This window comes from Mesocricetus auratus, unplaced genomic scaffold, assembly GCF_017639785.1.
Source record: "Mesocricetus auratus isolate SY011 unplaced genomic scaffold, BCM_Maur_2.0 Super-Scaffold_100004, whole genome shotgun sequence".
Lineage (NCBI taxonomy): Eukaryota > Metazoa > Chordata > Mammalia > Rodentia > Cricetidae > Mesocricetus > Mesocricetus auratus.
The window spans coordinates 47,167,182-47,183,074 of NW_024429189.1; positions in this window are offsets into that span (position 1 = coordinate 47,167,182).

Genomic DNA, 15,893 nt, shown 5'->3' on the forward strand with positions numbered 1-15,893 from the left:
AAAAGACAGAAAAATAAAATCCATTGTTACTTTCAAAGCAGAAAGTAGTGTTGACAGGGGCTTGGGGTAGTCTGTGTTTCAATTAAGTGTCTGAGGACCCAGGTCATTGTCTTCATTTTGAAACTCAACAAGAAATTTTAGCACATCACTGAACCTAATTAAATTTCAGATTTTGCCTATGTAAATTGCGTGTAAATATCTGATCTTAATCACACTGTCCGGTCTCTATGAGATTGGGTATAAAATGTGTATTATTTAACTACATGCTACTATTCATCACAGTATCATCTTCAGTATCCTTCTCTCTTCTCAGCATTACTATTTAGGCTTCTTGGTTTAAAATTTCCCTTTTTATTACACAAAGAAAATGTAACTACACTATCATCATAGAGATCAAAGCATTATCATAATATACAGAGGAGAGAGTGGAAGACACTTGATGCACTTATCTCCAAATCTTCTTTTTTATTTAGTGCCATCTTGAGTAGCTGAGTCTTTCTTCGTGAATGCTCTGAGCATACATGTATATGTGTACAGGAAGCAATTCTATTTCAAATAGGTTTATCTCTAACTTGTAAGTTTAGTTCCTTGAAACAAAATAATGGTTTGCTTCCTCTGTTTTCTGTGTAAGAGAACACACCACATAATTAACAATGCAGCTTTTCCATGAGGAGGATTTATGACAAAAGATGGAAGGGGTGTCGGGAAGATGGACTGACTTTCTGTATTCACAACAAGGACAGATCTCTTATACAAATGAATGTGCTCCAATTGTCATGGTCCTGAACCCCCGTCGTGTTAGCAAATGGGAAGTAACACCTCGTGGCATGCAATCTAAAATAATCTCCATGTGTTGAATACCACTGGCAGATCTGCCAGGATGCACAGAGTCCCAGTGTGATCACACAGATTTCTCTGGTCACAAACAGAGAAAAGCACAGGATTGCTCTGAAAACGATGACATTGCTGCCAGCCCAGAAATCACAGCTCACGCTCCTCTGTGATAGCAGACTATCACACCTGCCATTTGACAGGTGTGTGCTAAAATTTATGAAAAGCTTTTCTAGCCAAGCCACAGGCTGCTGAAAAGAATGGTGGATGCCTTGAGCCTTGACATTTATTACAGCTTTGCCAGCATATCTGTCTTGTAGAGTGTGATTTGAAAAACTATATGTCTAACCATGTCTTAATAAGCTCATTTGTTCCAGATTCTCATTGTACTTGTGCTTTCAGATAGATGATGGGAGGACCAACAATATAAATAATGGAGGCCTCTTTGTGGAATGGCTGTGCTTATTTCAATACGTAGACAGTCCCTGCACCTAATATTGCCAGGTGCCAACTGAAGTGAGGGATCACAGAGCTGCTTGGACCTGTCTCTAACTGAGGTTGCCCTTCCATTTTAATAGCCTCAATTTCAGCCAGTTTGCCTGAAAACACTGAAATTAAAGCATTCAGTAGAGTGACACAAAGTGATTAACATCAGTCTGGAAAATCTACCCTGAAATGGATCTTAAAAGCTTTAAACTTTGCTTATTTAACACTCAAGTTTTACACAATTGAAATAGTTCTTGTATTTCCTTATTTATTATTGAGATAGTCTTGGTAGCTAATTATGGGACAAATACCATCCATGCTTCATACAGGATGACGAGAGGAGGGAAACAAACTCCAAACAGCCCCTTCCCTTGACGCATGCCACAGTGCACAATTCCTGATTATCAGTGCACCTATTTTTCAAGATAAATATAGGTCTATATTTGAAAACATTCCTTTTGATAAATGTGTCTATCTATTACAATACAATGCTCACTTAGGCTGAGCTAGTAAAGAAGAGCTTTAAAGGTAATTATTATGTTATCAAGACACACAATACTGTTTATCTTTCAGAGAACTCTGTCCTTTTTTTCTGTTTCCTCACTGCTATTAAATATTTCATTTGATGAAAAATTTACTGATTGTCTGTCTTCTACCCTGTATCTTCATTCTAGCCAATTAATGTAAAGTTTCCCATCCATGTTTGTGCCTCCTGATTTTATTAATTTGAAGCACCAGCCCTCCTGGTGAAAATTAGCAAAGAAATATAAAAAGCACAACTAAAAAAAATCTGATAAGATTAGAGAGAACAATGGTTTAGTGACAAATGTCTCTTAGATGTCTGTAATGGGAAGAAAATCTATGAAACTCCATGAAAGCACGTGTCAAAAATCTAAACAAAATAAAGTTCACATTTTCTATAAAATGCTAATTGCTACAATTATCCTGAAAGAACTAATAAACGTGAATAAGAACTTTGGTGCATTTGTATGACGGAGAGAACTAAAAAGGCTATTCCAAAATTACCTTCAAAGTGTGAATTCAACATTTGACAGTTTTACAAGGAAATCCTTTCATGTTTTCCAAGAACTGAAGATCCTCTTAAGACATCTTTTCGACTGAAAAGAACAAAATGCTTTGTGATCCATTTTGTGTTAACCTAATGGTAAATATACTCTCATTATATAGAAATGCTTAGTAATGTACAGAGTGAGATGGACTCCCATGGCTTTGATCTCTACACTGTAAATTCTAATAAAAACAAATTCTACATGTTTAGTTTGTCCCTGTAGGGAAACTAAATGATACACAGAAAGATATAAAATATTTATGAGTACGTATGCAATAATAAACATTTTGATGGCAAACCAAATAAATGCAAATTAAATACAGAACCATGCTTTTGGTAAAAGTGCATTTTCTTGGGTAGGTGTAAGGATAGGTTGTTACAATGAAATTATTAACATAAATTACATAGATTGATCAAAAGAGACAGATAATACTTTAATCTCATTTAAATTGCTAAAAGAATTTGATAGATTTCAAAGTCAATTTTCAAGCCCTACTTATATGCTACCTCTCTGAGCCTTCCTTTAGCTGGATGGATGTAAATTCTCCCTTGTGCTTTCTTGACGATGAATTTTTTTCCCATTCACAATACTTCACTCTATCTCATATATATACACATTTGCTGCTTTATTTTGGTATGATCTCCATCTCTTTCGGAGCATCTAGGAGAGAATTGCTTTGTAATAATGCTTGCTTAAGAAGTGTTAAAAAACAAGCACATCACATTTAAGATAATAAATGATATGACATGCATATATAAGGGTAGCAACTACTTCCATGAATATCTTTCTTTGGCTTCATTTGATACTGTGTAGATAGGAATATCCCCTGGGTCAGAATGCAGCTATCCAATGGCACTGATACTTCTCTGACAAAAATTTAGAAAGAACTGTGTATTTATTCTAGAGTGAGATACAGTAACATTTATCTGAAGAAACTATTATTGCTCCTTTCAACTCTTCCTATTCTTGTAATATTTGGACAATGATTATAATGGTTTAAGTAGTATGATAATGCAACAATTGAAAATTTCCTCAAATTTTTCATTCCCATGAGGTCACAATTAAGTCATGTAATTTTATATAGTCTTGCGTTATTATTATCTTTATTAGGAAGTTACATCTTAAAAATAAATCCAAAGTTTCTCCATAATATATATAATTTGCCCATTATTCACACAAATATGATGATCTGATATTGCTTTAATCTCCACATTGTAAACAGTATTGTTATTTGAATTAAAATATTTTGTCTTCATGGCTCCTGTTGCTACTGGGAGCCATGCTCCTGCAGTAGCTGGGTTCTGTATGGAGGTCCATTGCCCTTATTACTACAGAGGCCCATGCAAACCATGTATTGAACCATTTGTTGAAGTAAGAGAGCCTTGCTGAGCTGGCCTGCCCCTCACTGGCTTGGAGTGACAGCCTGTCTCTCACAGGAGAGACAACTATGTTCCTCACTAGCCCTGAGATAATGATCCTGATGACCCCTGCATGGAAAAACTGGCCCTGCCCCCTAATAAGAGAGCTACCCCACACACACTTGGGAAAACTTGCACTATCCCTCACTGTGGGTCTGCGAGAGCTGGTCTTGCCCAACTTGAGGGGAATAGCCTAGAATGACCAACTTAGCTGTCAACTAAACACACATGCAGGACTGGGAGTAGCATACCCCAACATCTACCCTATCGTGTCCTGCTGGAGTGAGTGTGTGAAGAACCATAGCTGCAGGATCTCTGTGACTCAGAGCAACAGAAGGGTATCAGAGAAAATATCATTGGGGGTCCAGTATTGATGGTGTATCAAGGCCAGAGGCCTTGAACCTGACCAACAACTTATTACACAATGAATATTTGCAAGTGAAGCTGTTTGGACAAAAGGGTTTACCATGTGCTACACAGAAGCTTGCAAGGCCACTAAGACAAATGAAGTGACAGAGAGGCAGGAAAGGCAGAGAAGAAAAAAGTAATTAATAGAGAGGAAATCCAGATTCTAACTATTTTGCTTCCATATAGAGAAATATGGTTTTCTATTTTATCTGTAGACTCTATTCCTTTTACCACTGGTGATAAAAGACTGTTTTACTTTGTTCTTAGTTTTCAATTTTTTTCTCTTTGCCATTTTAGAATGCTAATAATTTGGCTTTCTTCACCAATGTTCTTCTCCAGAAACATCACTAAGTTAATTTAATACTATTGGCACCAATAGAATTAACAATACCACAGTGTTAAGTGCTTGGAGAATTGGCATTCGTTTTTGGCTAGGTACAACAATAAACACAGGCTCATTGGATATGAAATAAATTCAAAGAAGATTAATATGCCATTGTTCTGGAAGCTGGAGGGCAGAAAGTTTGAAGTCTCATGGCTATGTTAGAAAATATAGAGAGGACAGAAAAATTAACCATAGAAACTAGGCCATAGAGAAAAATAAGGAGACCTGGTGATAGCAGAGAGGAAATAAATCAGTTTTAGTTGGATGAAACTATCAAAGTGGAAGAAGCATCTTCTTGAGTGTGCATTTTTGATACAAGACCTTGAACAGAGCTCAAGGGCAGTGATGATGCCAAGGTATCAGACTGGAAAAGCATGGTGACTAGCAGAAGCAGCCTTCAGGGAATGACTGTATATATTAGGATCCTTCTGTTACTGGTCCAAGAGTTGTCATAGACCACATGTATTTGTTCTTTCAAATCAGAAAATGAATCTTATAGTTCTCTCAATAACATGAACATTGAGGTAGGGAGTAAAAGTACTGGGTGCTTGAACAATCACTGAAGTAATAATTCCATCTCTGGGAAGTCAGAGCAGTGAGGTGAGGGACAGTTCTCAAATCACTATAAACATTGGAGCCTCTGCTCTGTCCCTTTATGGCTCCATCTCGAGGCAGCCAATGGTCACATTTCTGTTTCCCCTCTCTAAAACTGAAGACAATAACCAGTTTTTCTTCCAAGTACCTTCTTTAACATGATAATAGATTAAGCTTTCACTGAACTTTTATTTTTAAATTGTGGTACTGAGGCTGGAATGTACAACCATTTGCATGGTCGCTAAGTGACATTCTATGGCTAAGTTATATCCCCAGCCTTGTTTTCCTTCTATAGTATGGGGACATGACCTTACTAAGTCACCCAGACTGGCTTGTATTCACTCTGTTCCTCAGGCCAATCTTGATCCTGAGAGTTTTTTCTATCTCAATCTCTCAAGCAGCTGATGCTACTTGTCTCTGCCAGCAGTCCCAGCAGATTGAACATTTCTTTTCTGTTCTTATTCATTACAGAATAGATATTTTAAGTGGGTTGTTAAACTTGAACATAAGCAAATTTTTCATTGACAAAATATCATTTATATAACAATAATGAATGATGAACATCAGAAATATGTCTTTACTAAGAATGAAGAAAATAAGGTAAGAGAAATAAAAGTCTGACAGATTTTGCATTATCTTTCTTTAGTCATCTTTTATAAAATGAAGGTAAAGACATTTCTGAGGTCTAGTTTCTGCCACTGGAAGCCACACTGCTGACTATGGACATGTGGGGAATCCTATGCACTGTAGCATCTAATCACTTTCCTCATTCCAGTTGATGTTGCTTTGGAGAAGTCCTTAGCATCTCTCACTTTATTGTAAGAACTCCTAAACTGTCTATGTTCTGATTTCATTACTTACAAACACAGCTTTGTCATTCTGTGCAAACATGATATTCTGTCATGTTAGTCTCTCAACATCTCTCTCAGGCCTCTCTTCTGCATGAGGCCACAGTCTCCCTGTGATCTGCCTCTTGCTCTGACCTTTCAGGTTCTACTCAAGGTGTTTGTTCCTCCTTTACTCATCAGGGGCCACATTGCAGTCTTGTCATGTTATCTGATATGCAGACTGAATCCTGCTGTAGTCTTTGTGCAGGAACTTTCCATTGCTGTTACTAGGTCCTTCTCCAGAGGAAATCCCACCCAACCCAATTCTGCTCTCACTCTTTTGAAGGCTTCTGTCAATGCAGAGTATAAGTTTCTCTAATTATATATGAACAAGTGCATCCCTTGTTCATAACATTTTCCTCTGTCATTTTCCAAACTTTTACTATTTCACCTATCTCTTAGTTTCAAGAATCCTTTTACTGTCTGTCTTCTTGAGTAGAATACAGACTCCGCGAAGACAAGGATTCTTGTTTTAAAAATTCTCTATCTTTCCAATGCTTAGAAGAGCTCCTGGCACATTATACATGCTAATTAATATGTCTTGGATAGATGAATAAATTAATTATATTCATTATAAAATCTATGTTGGCATATATTTTGTATGCTAAATTATGAATGTTGCATTTTGATTTTTTTATTCATCTGACAACATGAGATGTTAATACTTATACTCTCTTTTAAAGCTTCGTAGTTATAAGTTTTCAATGATCTTGGGGTAAAAGGAATGTTTCCAAGATAGAAACTATTTTCCAAGCTTACTCTAGGTTTTGAAATGTTTTAAAGAAATGACAATGCAGCAGAATTTTTTCTATTTTTGCCTTCTTACTGGGAGGCTGAAATCTTAGCAGTTACAGACTTCATTAGTGGCCATATGGCCAAGGAATCTCACCATAGACCTTTGAATTAATTTGCATTTTCATTTAATTTTGTTTCTAATTTGTATGTACTAAGATTGATGATTCATTTACTTTCAAAAGAATTAGAGATTCTCACTCCACTGATTGAGCTTTCTTCCCATGCCTCCAAACCGATGTTTCTAAGTCAGTTTTATATCTACTTAGATTAAATTTGTAAAAATAGAAAAGTATAATCATCTTCCAGAACTTTGTCCCAAGTATTCTAATATTTCAGAGCACAAAACCTTTATGGCATGTTATACATCTAACTTGGACACAGCATAATGACTTTATGTGCTCTGATTTATGGAATGAGCTCTTCCAGACCCCTGAGCTATAGCTCAGTGTGCAAGAAGTACTACCATTGAAAGGAGGACTTGTAACCTTCTGAATAGAAAATGGTCATAGAGAAGAAAGGGAATAAAGCAACCATTCCAAGCAATTCACGATAAATGAAGAGTTTGGGCTTTTCTGAAGCAGACACAAAGATGTGCCATGGTACACAAGATGTTTACTAGTGTTCAATTTTTATTAGACAAATAGAAAGGAAATTGGCAAGAAGAAAACGTGCTTTCCGATATGTTCTTGATAATGCCTTTATCCAATTGTCAATGTTACCTACCAGAGTGACCAAAATCAGGGTAAAATGGCTGAGCCATTTCCACATGATTTAGTTACTGGATATGCTGCCCATTGAAGGGCATGATCCTGAGGGAGGCATCCTTTTACACTTTCTTATGGATCCCTTACCTTGACACAGTTAGTCTGGTGAATGAACCTTCCTCCAACTGGACCTTCCACTGAGCATCTTTAAGATGTAGTTACGGGTCTAGTCATCAGCTTGACCACAGTTTCAGAGAGCTTGAACCAGAGTCACCAACTATGACATACATTGATTCATAGCCCACAGAAAGTTAAGGTATAAAATTGTGGTTGCTAAGTTCTAAAAGTAATTAAAAAAAAACAGCAATAGAGAGCTAAAAGTCCTGACAACTCATGAAGGCAGTAAGTCCTTCCTTAAAGGTGGATCTTGGTAATACAATTCAATATCCACCACACTTAATCTTTTAATCACATATATCTACTTCTTCATGTGTGTTTGAACAGGCTATTTTTCTAGAGATTTCTGGGGAAATCTCTTCCTGAGAGAAATTAAGAAGAAAGAGATAATCAGAACCAAGCAAAGTCCCATTGCTACAGTCAATTTCAGATCTAAATTGATGCCCCCACACTCCTAATTTTACATTCATTGCAATCTGTAGTCATCTCCTCTTTCTCATGCCTGCACTGCTGAATTTGTCCATTTTCAATTAATGTTGATCAAAGAGGATCATTTATGTTTCATATGTATTTCTTGCTGTCTCATTATGTAATAGCTGCTCTCTGCCCTTTTGATGACTTAATTATTCTTGCCAAGACATAACTTATACTTTAGCCTCAAATTCCCAAATTGTTCATAATTCTTACAGGAATAGTATGATAGTCTTCTATTGAAATTATGGTCCTTTTGAATATCATGTCCTATAACTATGAAGAGCATAGAGTTTCTGGAACAGAAAGCAAAGAGTTTCTCAGAGATCTTTGGTTATGATGGTGAAGTGGCCATATTCCTGCTTTTACTTCCTTTATCTGGGGTATCTGGTTCTTTTTATGTAAGATTCAGTGCTTCAGAAGGGTCTTTGAATCATGGGGAATACAGTAGCAGAAAGTGTGGTTGCCTATGAATATTACCTCTTATTTAGATTTATGACTGTTCATTCAATAGGCAATCACAAAGCTTTGTTAACCCTTCAGCATCTTCTTTATTAATTTTTATTTAAAGACAGTCTTATTTCACATACCAATCCCAGTTCCCTTTTATTCCCACACCCCCATCCCCCCCACCAACACCCCATCCCACCCCCTACCATCTCCCTAAGGAGAGTGAGACATCTGATGGGGGATCATAAAAGTCTGTCACATCATTTGGGGCAGGACCTAGCCCCTTCCCAGTGTATTTTGGCTGAGAGAGTGTCCCTTCATAGGGAATGGGCTCCCAAAGGCCATTCACGCACTAGGGATAAATACTGTTCCACTGTCAGAGGCCTCATAGATTACCCAGGACCCCCAACTGATACCCACGTTCACAGGAACTGGTCTGGACCTATGCTGGTTCCCTGGCTGTCAGACTGGGGTCAGTGAGCTTTCACTTGCTCAGGTCATCTGTTCCTGTGGGCCTTCCCAGCATGGTCTTGGCAGCATTTCTCTTCACTCCTCCCTTTCTACAACTGGATTCCAGGAGTTCAGCTCAGTGCTTAGCTGTGAATCTCTGCTTCTGCTTCCATCAGCTAATTGGTGAAGGCTTTATTATGGTATTTAAGGTAGTCGTTAATCTCATTATAGGAGAAGGGCATGAAAATAGAATCTCCATTAGGGTCATCCTTGTAGATCCCTGGAGATTTCCCTAGTGCCAAATTTCTCGTTAAACCAATAATGGCTCCCTGTAGGTATCTTTTTTTGCTTTCCTTCTCTATTCTTCTCCCAACTCAACCTTCCTGATCCCTCATCTTGAAAGCCCTTCAGCATCTTGATAGTGTAATTTGTTATTGTCATAGTAACAAAATAGTAATTCCTATGTTGTCAGTGGTTTCTTGGAATGAAACAATACGATATGAAAATACATAATAGTAGATAACAGTTTTTACTATTGCTTGGACAAAATTCTGACTCTGATAATTGGGTAGGAAAATAAAACCCATGCCTGTAATACATTTCATATCTGGTCTTTAGGGTGTAAACTGATGGCATTTCTGTGGTGGAAGTGGCCTAAGTCACTCGATGTTTCTACTTAAAGAACTATGCCACATCAGTGGCTCCACATTGGTTTCTGTTATTTGTAAGTTGGATATTCAGTAGCTAAATTTTCCTTAATGAATGGGAGTCCATTAATTAGCATGTGTTATTTCATATTCTGCAGTTACAATAAGTGTATCTGTATTTGTAAGTCATCATTGGAGTAGGCAATGACAGAGGCTGACTGATATTAAAAGGGTGAGTTATACTGTCAAATTAGTTGATTATTGGGCATTTTATAGTAGGTATTCCTTGGTAGACTCAGACATATGATACACCAGTCTTTACCCTTCATGCCACTCCCACATGTGTACTCATAGACATTCCATATATCTAATCCAGCTTCCTTACAAACAAAATTATTTTTCTTTTACATACCTGTAGACACAGGTAGAACTTTAACCATTTGTCCACAGATCTGAATATATTGTACTATTACTCAGTTTTTCAAAATGAAGAAGAGAGTTCGTTACATTTCATCTATTTGTTGGTAGTCTTGTCTTCTTTGTTCATTGGTTATAAAGGACTCTTTACAGCTATAGGAATAAGCTGTAGAGGGAATGTAGTACAATAGTGGTTGCTTCCATTGATAATTAGTTGCCTTCATCTTGCAGTAAATTCCTTCTTAATCTGTGGTAGTTTATAATTTGGCTGATTTTTTGGCACAGGGAAAAATACTGCTGCTCTTCTGTAGTATCTCTCTATTTTAAATTTATCTTTCACGGGAGTTTTCCCAACCAATTATTCATATTTAAATGCAAATTTAATATTTGCTTTTCAAAGGACTTGAGTGAATTCATTCCCATTCATTCAGGGATATCAACAATAAATTTCTAGATATCAGTGCTAACTCTAACCTTGTATGCAGCTGTCTTTGAAATGTCTCCCTATCACTGTTTAAGAAAAAGGTTCTGTGAATTATCATTGTCAATAGCCAAGTTCCCTTCAAGCAATGATTGGGGGTTCAATATTATATGAGTCTCATGCAGTAGGCATGGTCTTCCTTTTGAAGAATCCCAAAACCTCTGCAGTCACTGAATTATGGAACTTTGAAATGGTTCAAGTCTAAGGAAATGGATAATGGATGTTTACTTTTACTGAGCAATAGTCCTTGGCCCTCTGGTCTTTTACACTTGATTTCCTCTGAAATTATAAATTGAGAAGCTCTCTTGTTGGTTATATATCTATACAACTTTTAGGATATTATGCTCTTTTAACTGTCTCCATTATTCTTTGAAGTTCAGGTTGCCTTATTCTGCCTAGTCACTTAAAAAGCCATAATCTTTTGGCTTCTGGAGGTTAAGTGCTATATAACTTGAAGGATTTGGGGTTCATGGTATCCTTGTTGAGATCAACAAATCAATACATATATCAATATTTTCTATTGTGTACCTTGACTTATAAAGGAGAGCCAATATTAAACATTCTATTCATGCTACTGCCTTTTACCACAGCATTCCTGTGCCTTTGGTAAGTCTTATTTTTCCTGTAACTGCCTATGGAAAATAATCTTATAGTAAGTCTTCCAACACTCTGCTGTATAGTCATTTCAGGATGCTCAATTTCCTTAGCCCTTTCTTTCTTTCTTTCTCTCATATCAATAAGGACAATTCAACATTTTGCCTTTTCTTAGATATGTTAATATTTCTGTGCTTTTAGCCCCACCCTTGTAATGAGCTCACATTATATCTACCTCTTAATTTTTGCCAGGTGTATTAGTTATGTTTCATAAAATGCCACAACCAAAGCAACTTAGTGAAAGAGAAGTTTATTTGGGCTTATGATTCTAGAGGTATGAGTCAATCACGGTGGGGAGTCATGGAAGCAAGCAGCAAGATCAGAAAGCTGAGAGCTCACATCTCGATCATAGGCATGGAATAGAAAGAATTAAAGTTTACTGGAAATAGCTCAAGCCTTTAAACTTTCAAAGTCTGACTCCTGTGACACACCTCCCCTCCAACAAGACCACACCTCTTAAACCTCCAATAACAGTGCCACCAACAGGGGACCAAGTATTCAAATACCCAAGTCAAAAGAAGACTATAGGGGATATTCGACATTCTCATTCAAACCACCACACAGAGTATATCTTGAGAGAGAGAGAGAGAGAGAGAGAGAGAGAGAGAACTCCAAAACCCACAAATTCAAATTATTCCATATATAGTCTAATGCTCTGGTCTTCTTATTGAACAACCACAGACTGTTACTTCCTATATGTTTTCATGTGGCCTTTTTAAATTTGTGCTGTGCTGACATGCTTCTTAGAAAAGCTTCTTGGTTTTAGTAACATACTTACACACTTCCCTTATATACTCAAGTACAAGTGACTTTCTTGGTCTTGTTTTAACTGTTTTGGAAACAAAGCTGATAATACTATTTAAATATTGTGATTTTTCTCAACTTTCTCTGCTTCCCATGTGGGCCATGAGAAATATTTTGTATAAGTGTAATGAAAGTAGTTCTTTGGCCTCCATACCTGAATTTCATTTGGCTGTTATTCACCTTTATTTCACATTTCCTTTAGAGCATCCATGGCTCTTAAATATAGCCATCCTATTTTGTTATATTTGTTGCTAGTATTTCTTCCATATATTGCAAGTATCTGATAGACTTTTCCCAGTGTATTACTTTCTATTGATACAGCTTCCAAATTCACCCCTTGTTAAAGCTTTATAAGGAAATTGTTACTTTGTGACCAGGGCTATTGGCACTTCACCTCCATCAGCAATGGGACATTTTTTGCTAGTTGGTCATGAGTAACCCAACTACAGAACTGTTTTATTGCCTGGTTTCTCAGATTATGGCTGAGAGCATTCATCATTGTGAGCTATTAAATGAACTCTAAGACACCAGGAGTTTATCAAGGATCAATACCTATGAAAGAGAAGAGGAAATAGCTTCCCAAACCTACTCTTCTGGGAGATCTGCCCATCAGAATACCCTAAGTCAAATACGGGTAGGCATTTATCCATCCACATTGCTTGGTGAATTGACATGGCTTTTTTCTAAGGAAAAATGGAGGTTTAGTCAGGTAACCTGTGCAAATGAAGCACATATTAAAGGAGGCTAAAGAGACCTGGCCTGTCTGTGTACTTCTTGAACCTAAGCTGTAGATTTTGCTGTATCCTATAGCAGAAACATGCAGATAATTTTATAGGAACAAAAAGGGTAAAGGGTATGTAAAATCCTTTTCCTTGTGTGTTAACTACTTGTAATAAGGGTTAGGCTGGTGAAAACTGTACTTGGCTTGCACAATATAAATCATTGTTTTCCAATATTTTCTCTTCCCATTTCCTTTTGCATTCTTAGCTCTCATTAACAATTGCAACATCATACAATTATAAAAACAGTAAGACAACCCAGTTAATATGATAATAAACACCAAATCAAGTAACCCAAAGGAAAAGCATGGCTCTCATACTTGTAACTGCTTGTGAAGAATTCATTTAGAGTATTACACTCTTTAGGAGACTATATATGTCAAACGTTTTAGCAGGGAATCTGGTACCTAACAAGTTCTCAATATGTTTAGCTGGAAACAGTTATAAGGCTAATATGATTTGTGTCTGAGTAACTTGCCTGGAGGGTGCGAGGATTAAATCATGTCAGAATGGGAACAAATGTGTCCCAATTTATTTTAAGAGACACCATTTTTGATGAAGATCATTGAGGTACTCCTAAGACTTGTCACAAGAACACAAGATTTTGGTGCATTCTGCCTGAGGAAACACAAAGACTATGTGCCGTGTACACCACACTAACCCCTCATCCCATGCACACAGCAGCTCCTATCCAGGTCATTGCAGCAGCACAAAGCGTGGAAGAAATTCTTACTAAGCTTTTCTACAAAATGACTCAGTCCTGGCCAGAACCAGAAAAGTCTATCCATTCCAATGTGATCTAAAACCTGGCATAAAAATAGCAATAACTGTTTCAACACTATGGAAATAATTACGAATCACTTTTAAAGAAAGATACTAGCATTTTCTTTTTGTCGAGTGGAACATATGAATTATTTTTCTTATGAAATATCACCTATATTTAACAAAATTCATTTCTCCTCTGGCCTTGAGCTGTACTGCATAACACACTGTGGTATGGCTTGCAGCTGCCAGGTGTTATAAATAATGCACCTTGGGAAAGCACCCTGGTCAGGTTGTCCATTGCACGTTGGCTGCTGAAAGCCAGCCCAACACTAGCTATTGGCTGTTCCCACTCAGTGGCTCAGCTCACTGAGAATGAGGTGCTAAGGCTTCTTTGGACAAATCAGGAGGTCAAAGCTAGAATCCATAGTTTGTCAAAGTAACTCTCATGAAATTTTAATGTACATGTTAGTATATTAGAAAGAACAGAACATCAGTTAATAAGCATAGATATATTAGCAATATTAATCACCACAGTTATCAAAATTTCATTAAAAAAAGGATGCGATGTTCTGCTTCCAGAGTTTTGAAATATATCAGTCTATTATCAAGCATCATGAACACAGTGGAATCCACAACCTGGTGCTTTTACAGACTCAGAAACCTCTGAAGACAATAAAAGCAAGTGACATAGTGTTATACCAACTGTTGTGATGATTTTTGTGTGGTCAAGTTAATAAAATATTGGATAGCTAAAATCCCAGACAGGAGAAAACAAATCTTATGCCAACATAAAATGAATGTATTTTGTGGTTACCATGCTGTATGTAAGGTATTAAATAAGAATTTATTGCACTGCTCTACCATAAATAGATTAAAAAAGAATTTTAATCTGTAACTCATATAAAAGCCTCATTCTCACTAGGAAGAGAGTCAAATCAGATAATTTTCTATGTTATATTAAGGTAAATTCCTCTAAAGGGCAATGCAAAAGATTTGAAACCAGGTTATTCAAAGATAAACTATTAACTGGATTACAAAATAAGATGTAATACTTAATTCAAAACAAAACATCAATATTGTCATGAAAGTTTTTCCATTCTGTTGTATAAAATGTCTTTTGAAGAATATACTGCATTTAACAATTATGTTTCTACTATTTCAAGGTAGTTTGTTTACAGACTGGAATGCATATAAAGTACAATAACACTCAATCCAGAGCTAACCTTTTCAAACGGATTAGTTAATTCTTATTCTTAATGTCAAAACAGTTGATCATTTACCACACTGACATTTTATTAACATTTATAGTCATTTATTAGAACAAAGAACCTTATCTTCTTGGGTATGTTCCTAGTGAGAATCAAAGATTTATTTGAGCCTCTTTTTATTTGTACCCCCTGCTTTGTGTCAGAGTGCTGCCAAAATATGTTGTGAGATTGCTCTTCAAACTTCTCCTGCATGCAATTCTTTTTTGAGTGGGCTTCATCCAAGGGATGCAGGGATGTTTCAACATATGAAAATCCATCAATGTAGTCCACCATATAAATAAACTGAAAAAGAAAAAACACATGATCATTTCACTAGATGCTAAAAAAGCCTTTGACAAAATCCAGCACCCCTTTATGAAAAATGTCCTGGAGAGATCAGGGATAACAGGAACATATCTAAACTTAATAGAAGCAATATACAGTAAACCCAACAGCCAACGTCAAAGTAAATGGAGAAAAACTCTATGGATTCCTCTAAAATCAGTAACAAGACAAGGCTGTCCACTCTCTCCATATCTCTTCAATGCTGTACTTGAAGTTCTGGCTAGAGCATTAAGATAACAAAAGGAGACCAAGGAGATACAAATGGGAGAGGAAGAAGTCAAACTTTTACTATTTGCAGATGATATGATAGTTTACATAAGTTACCCAAAAACTCTACCAGGGAACTCCTACAGCTGATAAAAACCTTCAGCAAAGTGGCAGGATACAAGATTAACACAAAATTTCAGTAACCAAACTATATACAGAAGAGAAATGGGTTGAGAAATAAATGAGAGAAACATCACCCTTTACAATAGCCACAAACAACATAAAAATCTTGGGGTAACACTAACCAAACCAATGAAAGATCTGTATAGCAAGAACTTTGAGTCTTTAAAGAAAGAAATTTAATAAGATACCAGAAAATGTAAAGATTTCCCATTCTCTTGCATAGGTAGGATCAACATAG